This window comes from Rhinoraja longicauda, chromosome 16 (assembly GCF_053455715.1).
Source record: "Rhinoraja longicauda isolate Sanriku21f chromosome 16, sRhiLon1.1, whole genome shotgun sequence".
Taxonomy (NCBI): domain Eukaryota; kingdom Metazoa; phylum Chordata; class Chondrichthyes; order Rajiformes; family Arhynchobatidae; genus Rhinoraja; species Rhinoraja longicauda.
The window spans coordinates 14,622,774-14,635,353 of NC_135968.1; positions in this window are offsets into that span (position 1 = coordinate 14,622,774).

Genomic DNA, 12,580 nt, shown 5'->3' on the forward strand with positions numbered 1-12,580 from the left:
GGGGTTCGCTTTTATTAAAGAGGAGTCTATGAGGAGTGTGTGGGGGGGGGAGAGAACAATGGAGGACCTGGCGCGGGATACTTTGTAACTTAGTCGGCGCACTTTATGTGGCGACTCTTTGCATACCTTGGGTATGCAAAACAATGAGTTTCACTGTGACTTGTCACATGTAACAAAGTATTCATTCCTTCATTCGTGTAGCATTACATAATGAACGGTGTGGATTTTTAGTTACATTGACAAGGAATTCGAGGTTACGGTATGTTGATGAGGTGGCCTTTGGTTTGGGTAACACTGAGGAGGGGTCTTGTGGTGTCAGGGTACATTAAATAAGAGCCTTAAGTTCACGGTATATTAAATAATATTGAAGGTAGACACAAAATGCTGGAGTAACTCAGCGGGTCAGGCAGCATCTCAGGAGAATGAATGGGCGACGTTTCGGGTCGAGACCCTTCTTCAGACTGATGTCAGGGGAGGGGGCGGGACAAAGATAGGATGTAGTAGGAGACAGGAAGATAGTGGGAGAACTGGGAAGGGGAGGGGAAAGAGGGGGACAGAGGAACTATAATATTGGGGTGTTAGGTACATTGAGGAGAATTGAGATACATGGAGGCGAGGGTCTGCCACCTGAGCAGCATTGAGGAAGGTTCTGTGGTTAACCTGCATTGAGAAGAGTTTCAGGATTTCAGGTACAGTTAAGAGAGAATCTGGGATTTGAGCTCTGCTGCGGAGAAGTATAGTGTTACATTGAGGAAGGGTCTGAAATTGGTCTGCACTGTTAGCAGACACGTGGTTTGGTTGCAATGGGGATGAACGTGCCAAATGATTTGAGCCTGGAAATTCTTGTAATAGGCAAGTTAAATTACTGCTCTAATTCTGTGGTCGGTCGATAAACTGTGCACTAGGAGAACAAAATGTAATTTAAAAATAATGTAATGTAATTTAAGCCCTCTTGCTTGCACAAAATAGTTAAAAGGTTGATGTGATGGGAAATGGAGGAGTCATTTAGATATTCACAATGAATAATTTTTAAATTAAATTAATGAACATTTGAAAAGGCGTAGTCCACTCAACCCTTAATCCAACCTCGCTATTTAATAATGTCGTGGCTGATCTGATCATTGTCATCTTCACAAGATAGTCAATGCAGAGAAATCTTTCGCCTGCCTTCCTGTTTTTCAAGAATCAGTCTGCATCTGCCTTAAAAAGATTCAAAGGTTCTTTTGCCTTTGAGGACGAGAGTTCAAAAGACATAGAACAACACATCACAGGAATGGGCCCTTCCGCACACACAATATTTGTGCCGAATATAATGCCAAGTCAAACTGATTTCTTCTACCAGTACATGATCCATATCTCTCTATTCCCTACACTACCTTGTGCATATTCAAAAGTCTCTTAAATGCCACTATTGTATCTGTCTCCATCTCCACCCCTGGCAATGTATTCCAGGCCCCCACCACTCTGTGTCTCTGTGTAAAAATAACTTCCCCCACACATCTCCATTAAACAGACAATGTTTCGGGTGCAGTCCCTTCTTCAGACTGATAACTATGGGGAAGAACCCATCATAACCCTTATGATCTTCAGTCTGAAGAAGAGTCCCAAGCCAAAACATTGTCTATCCATTCTCTCTACAGATGCTGCCTGGCCTGCCGAGTTCCTCCAGCACTTTGTGTTTTGCTCAAGATTCCAGCATCTGCAGTTTCTTGTGTATATTAAATAAAGGTTATTCAGTGTAAGTGAAGATAAGTTACTGAATTCAATATTTTTTGGCAAGAGGACTTGGTTATGACAAAGTACATCATCAGACATCAGTGGCTACAGTTCGAGAACATATAATAAAGGACAAGCAGCTGAGAGTAAAGGAGAGTTTGAAAATCCATTGCATGTATTCTGTTACGAAATTCCTAAAAGGCAATAAAACAAATCACTTTTTATTGCCATCAATGTGGTGGTTATTGCATTTGACAGCTGGCAATGACATTATCTAAATCTTTTATGTGGATTGTATTTATACACTGTGGCCTGACCTCTGTAATCTGATCCCATATTGTGGTGAGATGCACAGAGGTCAGCTAGCACAGAGCAATTTCAGTGACCGCTGAAATTGAGTCTTGCTTGCTTGTGGGAGCACAAGTGCACATCTATTTATGGTTCAAAATGCAGATTTTTCAGATCAAGTGTCAATTATTGCAACTCTTAGATCTGTAGCAGCTGCAGTGCAGAAGGAAGCTATTTCTCCACAGTAAACCTGCACTCGGTGATACTTGGTCTAGAAATGGAGTTTTAACATTGTTTTAATCTCCCAGCTCTTGACCCATTCTTCCCTTTCAATTCAATTTACCCTTTTAAATGAATCAATTAACTGATTAACTGATTTTAGTTTTCCTTGGCACACCATCAGGAATGTCTATCTCCATCTATTAAATATTTATATCTTATCACAGAAGGAGGTCATTCTGCCTATGGGTCCATGTCAGTTCCGAGGTGAGCAATCCTTATTTCCCTGTTCTCCTGCAACTTCCCTGTTCTCCAGCAACTTGCCCATCAACAACATGTCATTGACTCTTTTTGCCATTAACCGACACAATAGGTCACTTACAGTAGCCAATTAACCTAACAGTATGTCTTGAGATCGTGGTCAGAGAACTTGCAAACTCTGCAAAGACAGCCCCATAAGTCCCTGGAGCTGTGTGGCAGTTGCTCTGTCAGCTGTGCCACCATGCCTCTCGCATAGGTATTCCCATTATTTGGAATTTTCCCACTGCAGTATTACAGGAAGAGAAGGAAGTTTTTTTTTCTGTTGGTCCCACTCAAAAAGGGGTCACCAGATTAACAACTCTCTTCTTAGCTGGTCCCTTGAGATTTAGTATAACTTGGCATTTAAACAATTGAATACCTGCTACATTTGCAGGCACTATAATGCTGACCAACTAGTAGTTCATTCATTTTAAAGTGTATTGAAGCACCTTGAGAATTCATAAGGCTCTAAACAAAAAGAAAATCCATAATCGGGTTCATATCAATGTGAAATAAATTGAATTTACATTCTCAGGGCATCCCAAAGAGCTTTACAGATGATGAAGAACTTGTGTATTGTATTTTGCAGTTGGACTGTCATAAACGTGGAGGCAATCTATTTTTAAACAGTGATGTGATAGTGACCAGTTAATCAGTTGTGGTGATATCAATTGAGGAATTAAAATATTGGTGGCAACACCAACTATTGGGATGTTTTAAGAGTCACAGAAAGAACAGACTCAAACAATGGAGCATTCTTGAGCATTCAGCCAATTCTCCAAGACTGGCACGGAAACTGAGCCCTTACGATATAGGCTGAAGAGTGTGTCTACTGAGCTTGACTGGATAGAAATCTCAAAGCAATAATAAAAGCATAAGGGGCTTCTTTTAGGTTGCCTTGCACAATAGGACAATACAATCTCTTTGGAGCAGGCAGACCACCAGATTCAGGAACAGAATCTTCCCTGCTGTTATCAGACCACTGAACAGTCCTCTCAGACGCTAGAGTTTGATCCCCACCCCCTCATTGTGGACCAACAACTTCTCTCTACAACTGTAATGCCATAACGCTATAACACTTTACTCTGCACTCTGGTATTTTTCTTTTTGCACTACCTGTTGTACTAGTGTACAGCTTGATTGTAGTCATGCATAGTATGAGCTGATCTGATTTATTTGACTGGATAGCACGCAAGCAAAAGCTTGTTACTGTATCTTTGTACACGTAATAACAATAAACCAATACCTTGGTAGGAGGAATTGCAACTGACCATTCACTAAGGGAAAGAATGAGCACAGATAGCCAAAGTAATTTAACTTTTTAAGCAGTCAAAAATATTTTGTGTGTTCCTCAGAAGTAGCTTGTTTTTTGGAGGTAGCATTTGTCTATTGTTTCAAATGTGTAAAGGTAGGAATGGACTAAAAGTTGAGTAATTTGTCTTGTTCATATTACTGAATGTTGAAAATGTACTCATCGAGTCAGTTAACAAATGCCAGTCCCACCTCCTTCATGCGAGCTGATTGTCGGCACCCCCTCGGTAAAGACCTGGGCCAGACGCAAGTGCGTGGCGAGTGAATGGCCAGATAATAACCATATGGTCCATGTCATTTTCCAGGATAATTTTCAATACCTGATGACTGGAGAAGAATTTTCCAGGAATGCTTCATGCATCTTGAGCTCTCGGTCATTATTGGGCCAATGAGGGGCAAGTTGTATTATTTTTTATCATAAATGCCCAGAAATTAATATTTGTCATTGAGAGTGAATTTAAGGAACTTCTCTTGGCAGTCTAATGAGATCATTGTCACTGATGATCTCATTCGATCTTTATCAATGTCCTTCAGTCACCAATGAACCAGAAAAATAACTAGGCCATCCAGTAAAATAATGTCACTGCAAGAGACACACATTTGGAAGGAATTCTCAAGCAAGCAAGTTACTTCTCCATTCCAACAGCATTTCTATCATGGCATGGCAGGAATGTATTAACATAATTTCCACTTATCTGAATGGGAGCAGCGGCAATAACATTGGCATCTAAGGGATAGCATCGTCCTTGAATGGTAGCCTCTCCACTGCCCCAAGGATGCATTCCAACCAGCACTGCTGCAGAATGGTTGCTGTGTGCATCATCAACAAAGTGCACCGCACAGCAGCTCAAAGCTGCAGTTTTTACCATTGAGGATGAAGGTCGCACCTCCTTCACTTTCTATTCTAAGTCACATTTTTTCTGGTTGGTAAGGACTTTACATTGCCATTCCTTCAATATTGCTGGGACTAGGTTCTGCAACTCCCTACGCCAACAACATTGCAAAAGTACAGCCAAAGTGGTTCTCTACAGCTGCTCATCACCACTTCTTCAAAGGGAATCAGGAATGGCTTTTCCACCTGCATCCACATCCCAGAAAAGATTATTGTACAACATGATTGTAGAGAAAGGCTTGTTGAATCTAGTGTAAATGAAAATCACAAAAACCGCAGATGCTCGAAATCTGAAATAAAAACAGATGTTTCCTCACCTGCTGAGTTCTTCCAGCATTTTTTTTTGTCAAAACATTGGTTCTTCTGCCTGCTACTTTCATGCAAGGATATGTTTTGTATTTGGAGACCCTGGGGTCAGGTTTCCCTGCAGTGGATTCCCTTTACTGATTAGCTAGTTAAATGTTTATTCAGTGAAACAAGAAGTTGCAGTGATTTTTTCTCAATTTTGTGTTAGTCTGGGCGTCGTGAACACCACTGCCAGAAGGGGGTGCTTCTGATCATGTTGTTCAAATTAGAACTTTAATTCCCAGTTGACAAGCTGACATGTTTTGAGAAATTTCAACAATATGACATCATGTTTGACGAATCTTAATGAGTTCAAGTCCTGAATGCCTGCCTTCTATCTATCCGTGAGAAAAATAGCAATAGAAGTATATTAATTTTCATGTTTATTACATAAAGCTTTCCAACAATTCAAGTACCAAATGCAATTTCAGATGTGTTCAGTTTATAAGAAGATTTGCATTTATAAGCCTCCATTCATAATCTTGGTATGTGCTAAGGGCTTGTAGCTACTAGGTTCTTGACTTGAGAAGTACTATCAACGTTATGTAGTACACAAAATAGAGTCATAGAGCCATACAGCATGGAAACGCATCCTTCAGCCCAACTAGTCCCATTTGCGTGTGTTTGGCCCATATCCCTCAAAAGCTTTCCTATCCATGTACCAGTCCGTGGCTTTTAATTGTTGTTATTGTATCTCTTCTGGCAGCTCATTCCACCATCTTGAGTGAAAAGTTGCCCCTCAGGTTCCTATTAAATCTTGCCCTTCTCACCTTTAAACTACTCCTGTTTTTGATTCCCCAACCCTAGTTGAAAGACTGTTAAATGTTTTACCAATAATAGTTTGAATTTAATCAAGAAACAAGATGATGGCGAATACACAAAAAGACAAAGTGTTGGAGTAACACAACTGGTCAGGCAGCATCTCTGGAGAACATGGATAGGCGACGTTTTGGGTCAAGACCTTTTTTTATACATTGAGTGATTAATTCTGGAAAAACCTAATCTGTGTTGCCTCTACCAAAATAGTGTTGGTCAGAATATACATTCTAATGTGAAAATTAGTGCACAAACATTTGACTTTGATATGGAAGAACCTCGACATTTCATGGCATTTACTCATAGGGTTTTTCTCCATTCAGATTAGCTTGAGTTTCATGACTATTTTTCTGTTTCCTGCACTAATCATTCTTTTTAAATTGTTTATCTTATTATCCCATCAATATCGCACATATACACATTTGCTGTCATTGCAATTCTTGAAACCAAGCATGTAAATTGTGAGATTTCATTCAACAGATCTGACATTTAATAGTTTGGCTCCAGCAAATATGAATGAAGTTAGAAATTGGCAAGTATGATATTGTGGGAATTACAGAGACTACAAGAGGACCAGGGCAGGGAACTGAATATTCAGGGGTTTACGTACTATTGAAATGACAGACAGGTGGGCAGAGGACATGGGGTAGCTCTGTTGGTAAGGAATGAAATCCAGTCCCTTGCAAGGGAGTGACATAGAATCTGGAGATGTAGAGTCAGTATGGATAGAACAGAGGAATTGTAAGGGTAAAAAGACCCTAATGGGAGTTATCTACAGGCCCCTGGATATAGGGTGCAAGTTGAATCAAGAGTTAAAATTGGCATGTAGCAAAGGTAATGCTGCAGTAGTTATGGGAGATTTCAACATGCAGGTAGACTGGGAAAATCAGGTTGGTACTGGATCCCAAGAAAGGGAGTTTGTGGAGTGCGTCCGAGATGGATTCTTAGAGCAGCTAGTTCTGGAGCCTACCAGGGAGAAGGCAATTCTGGATTTAGTGTCGTGTAATGAACCGGATTTGATAAAGGAACCATTAGGAGGTAGTGGCGATAATATGATAACTTTTAATCTATAATTTGAGGGGGAGAAGGGAAAATCGGAAGTGTCAGTATTGCAGTTGAGCAAAGGGGACTCTTGAGGCATGAGGGAGGAGCAGACCAAAGTTGATTGGAAAGAGACCCTGGCAGACTGTGGAACAACAACGGCAGGTATTTCTGGGAATAATACAGAAGGTGCAGGATCAGTTCATTCCAAAGAAGAAGAAAGATTCTAAGGGGTGTTAGAGATAACCATGGCTGACAAGGGAAGTCACTGGCAGTATAAAAATAAAAGAGAAGTATAACATAGCAAAGATGAGCGGGAAGCCAGAAAATTGGGAAACTTTTAAAGAGCAACGGAAGATAACTAAAAAGGCACTACGGGGGGAAAAAAGATGCGGTACGAAGGTAAGCTAGCCACGAATATAAAGGAGGATAGTAAAAGCTTTTTTAGGTATATAGGGCCCTGGTGAGATCACACCTGGAGTATTGTGTGCAGTTTTGGTCTCCAAATTTGAGGGACATTCTTGCTATTGCGGGAGTGCAGCGTAGGTTCACGAGGTTAATTCCAGGGATGGCGGGACTGTCATATGTTGAAAGAATGGAGCGACTGGGCTTGTATACACTGGAATTTAGAAGGACGAGAGGGGATTTTATTGAAACATATAAGATTATTAAGGGATTGTACAGGAAACATGTTCCTGATGTTGGGGGAGTCCAGAACCAGGGACCACAGTTTAAGAATAAGGGGTAGACTATTTAGAACAGAGATGAGGAAAAACGTTTTCACCCAGAGTTGTGAATCTGTGAAATTCTTTGCCTCAGAAGGCAGTGGAGGCCGATTCTCTGGATGCTTTCAAGAGTTAGATAGAGCTTGTAAAGATAGCAGAGTCAAGGGATATTGGGAGAAGGCAGGAACGAGGTACTGATTGTGGATAATCAGCCATGATCACAGCGAATGGCGGTGCTGGTTCAAAGGGCCGAATGGCCTCCTCCTGCATCTACTGTCTAATTCTGCTGGATTGTTGCAAATTTTAATAGAATAATTAAAGATCTTCACTATCTAACAATCTGCTGGAGGAACTCAAAGGGTCAGGCAGCAACTGTGGGGGGAAATGGACAATCATCGTTTAGGGTCGGGATCCATCTGGGGTGAGGGAGGGAAGGATGGAAATAGTGACAGAGGCTGGGAGATAATATGTGGAGGTAACAAAGGGTTGTAGATGGTCGAATCTGATGGGAAAACGTGAAACAGAACTAAATAAGGGAGGTGGGTGGTTGGAAACAGTGGTTGGTTGCCACACAATGCAAGAAATGTGGGGCATTGGACAGGGAGTGAGTAGAAGGGAAAGAAACAGATTTATTTCAGGCTTCTCATCCCTTGTAGGCAAGGGAAAAGATTGCATGAGCTCTGGCTGAGGGTTTTAAATCATTGCTAGATACAAGTGAAAGATACAAGATGACTGGAAGATAGCCAATATTCACCATGAACTCCCATTAATTTGCCTTTGAATGCGTCCCACTGGGCAGAGTATAGACTTACCTTCAAGTAGATGCTCCCTATTTACCCTGTCAGGCAGCCTCACTGGAGAAAAAGGGCCAATGCCTTCCCCAATGTAAGGCTTTTATTCTTGATCCATCCATATCCTTTTCCATAATTTTAAAATATGTAGAGTTACTATCTCAAAAATGCTCCCACGCTGACACTCCCTCCACCTGAACAGCTACATTCCCCAGAATAAAGTCCTGCTCTTTCCCTCACTGGTCTATCTAGATACTTTGTCAAAAAACTCTCCCAGCCATATCTCTTAGGTTCCACTACCACCCCTTTGATGCTTTAACACTAATGGCAATCAGTTAATATTTTGGAAATTTAAACCCCCCTACATGACAACCCTATTTTTATTTCATCTCTCTGATATCTGATGTAATCCTCTATTTCCTGTTCACTAAACCAACACCACCTAATATGGAAAAAAAAGTAGATACAAAGAATTGCAGATGCTGGTTTATACCAAAGATGGACACAAAGTGCTGGAATATCTCAACAGGTCAGGCAGCCTGTCTGGAGAAAAAGGACCGGTGACATTTTGGGTCAGGACCTTTCTTCAGTCTGGAGATTGAACCTTCTTGGGGAATGACCTAATATGGTCCAGTATCAATTTCTATTTGATGACACTCCTGAAGTGCCTTGGGATTGCTTGTGACATTAAAGGTGCAAAACATATGCAAGGAATAGTGTCATACTGTTGTATGCTTTACTGGAGATAAATCTTGAAGGAGCTGCTTCACTTAATATCATGAAACCTTAAGCAAACTAAAATTGTTCTTCAAAATAGAAATGGTTCTACTTTTTCAGCTTTCTTTCAGTGCAAGGTTTCTTGTAACCTCTTTATTGAGGAGATGGCTGAAGTGAATGTGCAGAGGCAAATCAGACTGGTCAACATTGTGAATGTAGGTTGCCCAAGAGGAGTTCAAATCCTTTCAAAGATTGTGAACTGAGTACTGACTCCTAATTAAGTGACAAGGGCTGAGTAGTTTCCCAGAACCCTTCAGGTAAATACAGGCCCAAAGGCTCCACAGGCCAGACAAGATTTGCAAGTTCATTACTTCAATCCTTGTTCTCCCAATTCCCTGTTAAGCCTTTACAATTTGATTGATGCCTATGGGCCTTCAGCTATTTACAAATCCTTTTCACAAAGTCAACATGTCAAGTTACAAATTATTGATTTTCCTCAGGAGCTCTGCTTCCAAAACAAACACCAAATTTCAACTATGTAATAATGTAGTATTGCAGTGATAAAGGTGTGACTTTTACTATTCTGTGAGGTGATTTAGACTGAAATTTTAAGTATTCTTACTTAAATTGAGCCTGCATATACATTCAAGATAGATACACTAACTGGAGACAATATATAGAGCTTGTGGATTCATTGATAATACTTCACAAATGAAGCCAAAAAAAGCGCACTGCAAACTGTTTTGAACACACATCATGAGGGGAATGGCACTTTGGAGAGAGATAAATAAAATCCTGGTAAATTGATGGCAACACCTCTGCCATCACTGGGGAGCAGGTGAACAGCTGCCAATTTACTTGGTGCTGCACAATTTGGTTGAGAGACGGGTTGGGTTGACAGACTTTGTCAGCGTTACAACTTTGGATGTTTCTGACACGATAGAGAGGGATGTAAAAGAGGAAAGGAAGTTGAATTACCAGTCAAGGAGATTGATAAAATACATGCAGGCATATGTCTTTTCTAGCAGGGGCTTGAAGAACTAGGTTCAGACTTTCAGTGCAATGAAAAAAAAATCCGTCTCTCGGAGAATCATGAATCTCTCAAAATTTTCACCAAAAAGATTGTGGAATACACAAAAGTGATTAATAATTAAAAAATTATCAAGGGTATAAAAGGACATTGGAGCATTAGTAGGAGTGCTGAGGTAAAATATCAGCCTGATTCAATTGAATGTTTTTTCAGTTATCTTTTCTTTTGTCGCTAAACTATTATTTTCTCTCTTTGGAAACACACATCAAGACAGACAGAGAAAGGGAGACAGAGTGTGGAGTTGCTCTTCCTCCTGGGGTTATTTTTGGAGATTAAGCATTTTTTGTCAAATTGCAATTTAGGTAAAGCATGACAAATGGTACTAGAAGGTAAGTTTTCCTTAACATGCACGTTTGATCTTAATGTTGATTTTACAGTGACATAATCAATTGGTACGTTATTTAAAAATAATGTTTTGGGGGAAAATAACTAATTAGATATAGATGTAGACCTGGAATCTTTACATTTTCACAAATCATTGATACTGTACAAGCTTTTACTAAGGAACAAAGTATAATGTAAAGTTCATGTCCTACCGTACTTCCACTGTAACTGGTTCATATTTTTTATGACCTTGGGTTTAGGTTTATTATTGCTATCCAAACAGATCAGATATATCATGCATAAATTCAATTAAATCAAACGCAAATAAAATAGATAGAGCATAGGGGAAGACAGTGTAGAATACAGTCCTTAGCATCAGTTCCGTAGATTAAGTTCAATGTTCTCACTGGGGTATAGATGAACAGTTTAAATGTAAATGCAGCAGATTGAAGTCGAGAAATAAAATTGACTGGCCAGGTGGAAACAAAAGTGATAAATGGAATGCATTCTGGGAAAATGCGAGGCGATACATTTGGGGTGAGCAAGTATGGCAAGTGATAAATGGTAGGACGTTAAGAAATGTAAAGAGACAGATCTTATGGCCAAAGATCCCTGAGAGACAGATAAGGTGGTTACAAAAGCACATAAAATAGTTTCATTTATTAGGCCAAGCACTGAATGTCTAAAACCAAGCTATTAGTATAAAGTATTTGATAGCAAGAGAGCACTGTACCTTTCTAGCTATATATCATGGAGAGAATGCAACATTAAGAAAAAGGGTACAGAGGAGATTTAAGAGGACAATGCCAGAACTGGATAACCTTGGCTATAGTCATAAAGCATGGAAAGAGCCCTTCTGCCCAATTTGCCCATGATGACCAGGATGTCCCATCAACACTAGTCCCACTTGCCACCTTTGACCCATATCCCTCCAATCCTTTCCTATCCATGTACCTGTCCAAATGCCTTTTAAGTATTTTACAGTACCTGCCTCAACTAACCCCTCTTGCAACTCATACCGTATGTCCACCGCCCTGTGTGAAAAAGTCGTCCCTCAGATTTCCATTTAATCTTTCCCCTCTCACCTTCAACCTATACCCACGGTTTCTTGATTCCCCTAATCTGGTAAAAGACTGTGCATTCACCCCATCTCTCCCCTCATGATCTCATACATCTCTACAAGATTATCCCTCAATCACATGCACTCTAACGAATACACTCCTAGCCTGCCCAATCTCTCCCAAAAATCATGCCTTCAACTCCTGGCAACATCCTCTTAAATCTTCTATGCACTCTTTCCAGCTTAACAAAATCCTTCCTATACCAGGGTGACCAAAACACAGCTCAATACTCCCAAGTGTGGCTTCACCAATATTTTGTACAATCCACCGTCTATACTCAATACTTTAACTGATGAAGGCCAATGTATGCAAAGATATATTGACCACCCCATCTACCCATGATCCCATTTTCAGGGAACTATGCATTTTCACTCCTAGATCTCTCTGCTCTAGGATGCTCTCCAGGGTCCTGCCATTCACTGTGATTGCCCTGTCCTGGTTTGACTTTGTAAAATGCACCCATCAAGCCTCTCACATCAAAATAAAATTAATTAAATCCAACTGTCCTTCCTCACTTCCTGCCATCCTCCTGCCTAGTGAACTTTTTTTCAGCACCACCATACAAACTTCTAGCCTCACCTACCACCTATAAATCCACCCTATACAGCACTAACAAACCTGCCTGTCAGGATACTGATCCCCTACCAATTCAGATGCAACCCATATTTCTTGCACAGGTCACCTCTAAGAAATCTCATTGGTCCAAGAAACTGAATCCCTGCCCCCTGCACTAACTTCTCAGTCCTATTTTCCCGTTCCTACTCTCACTAGCACATGGCACCAAGAGTTATCCAGAAATTACTTGTTTTTAATCTGTTTGCCCAATTCTCTACATTATTTTACAGGACCTCATCCCTTTTCCTATCAATGTCATTTGTGCCGAT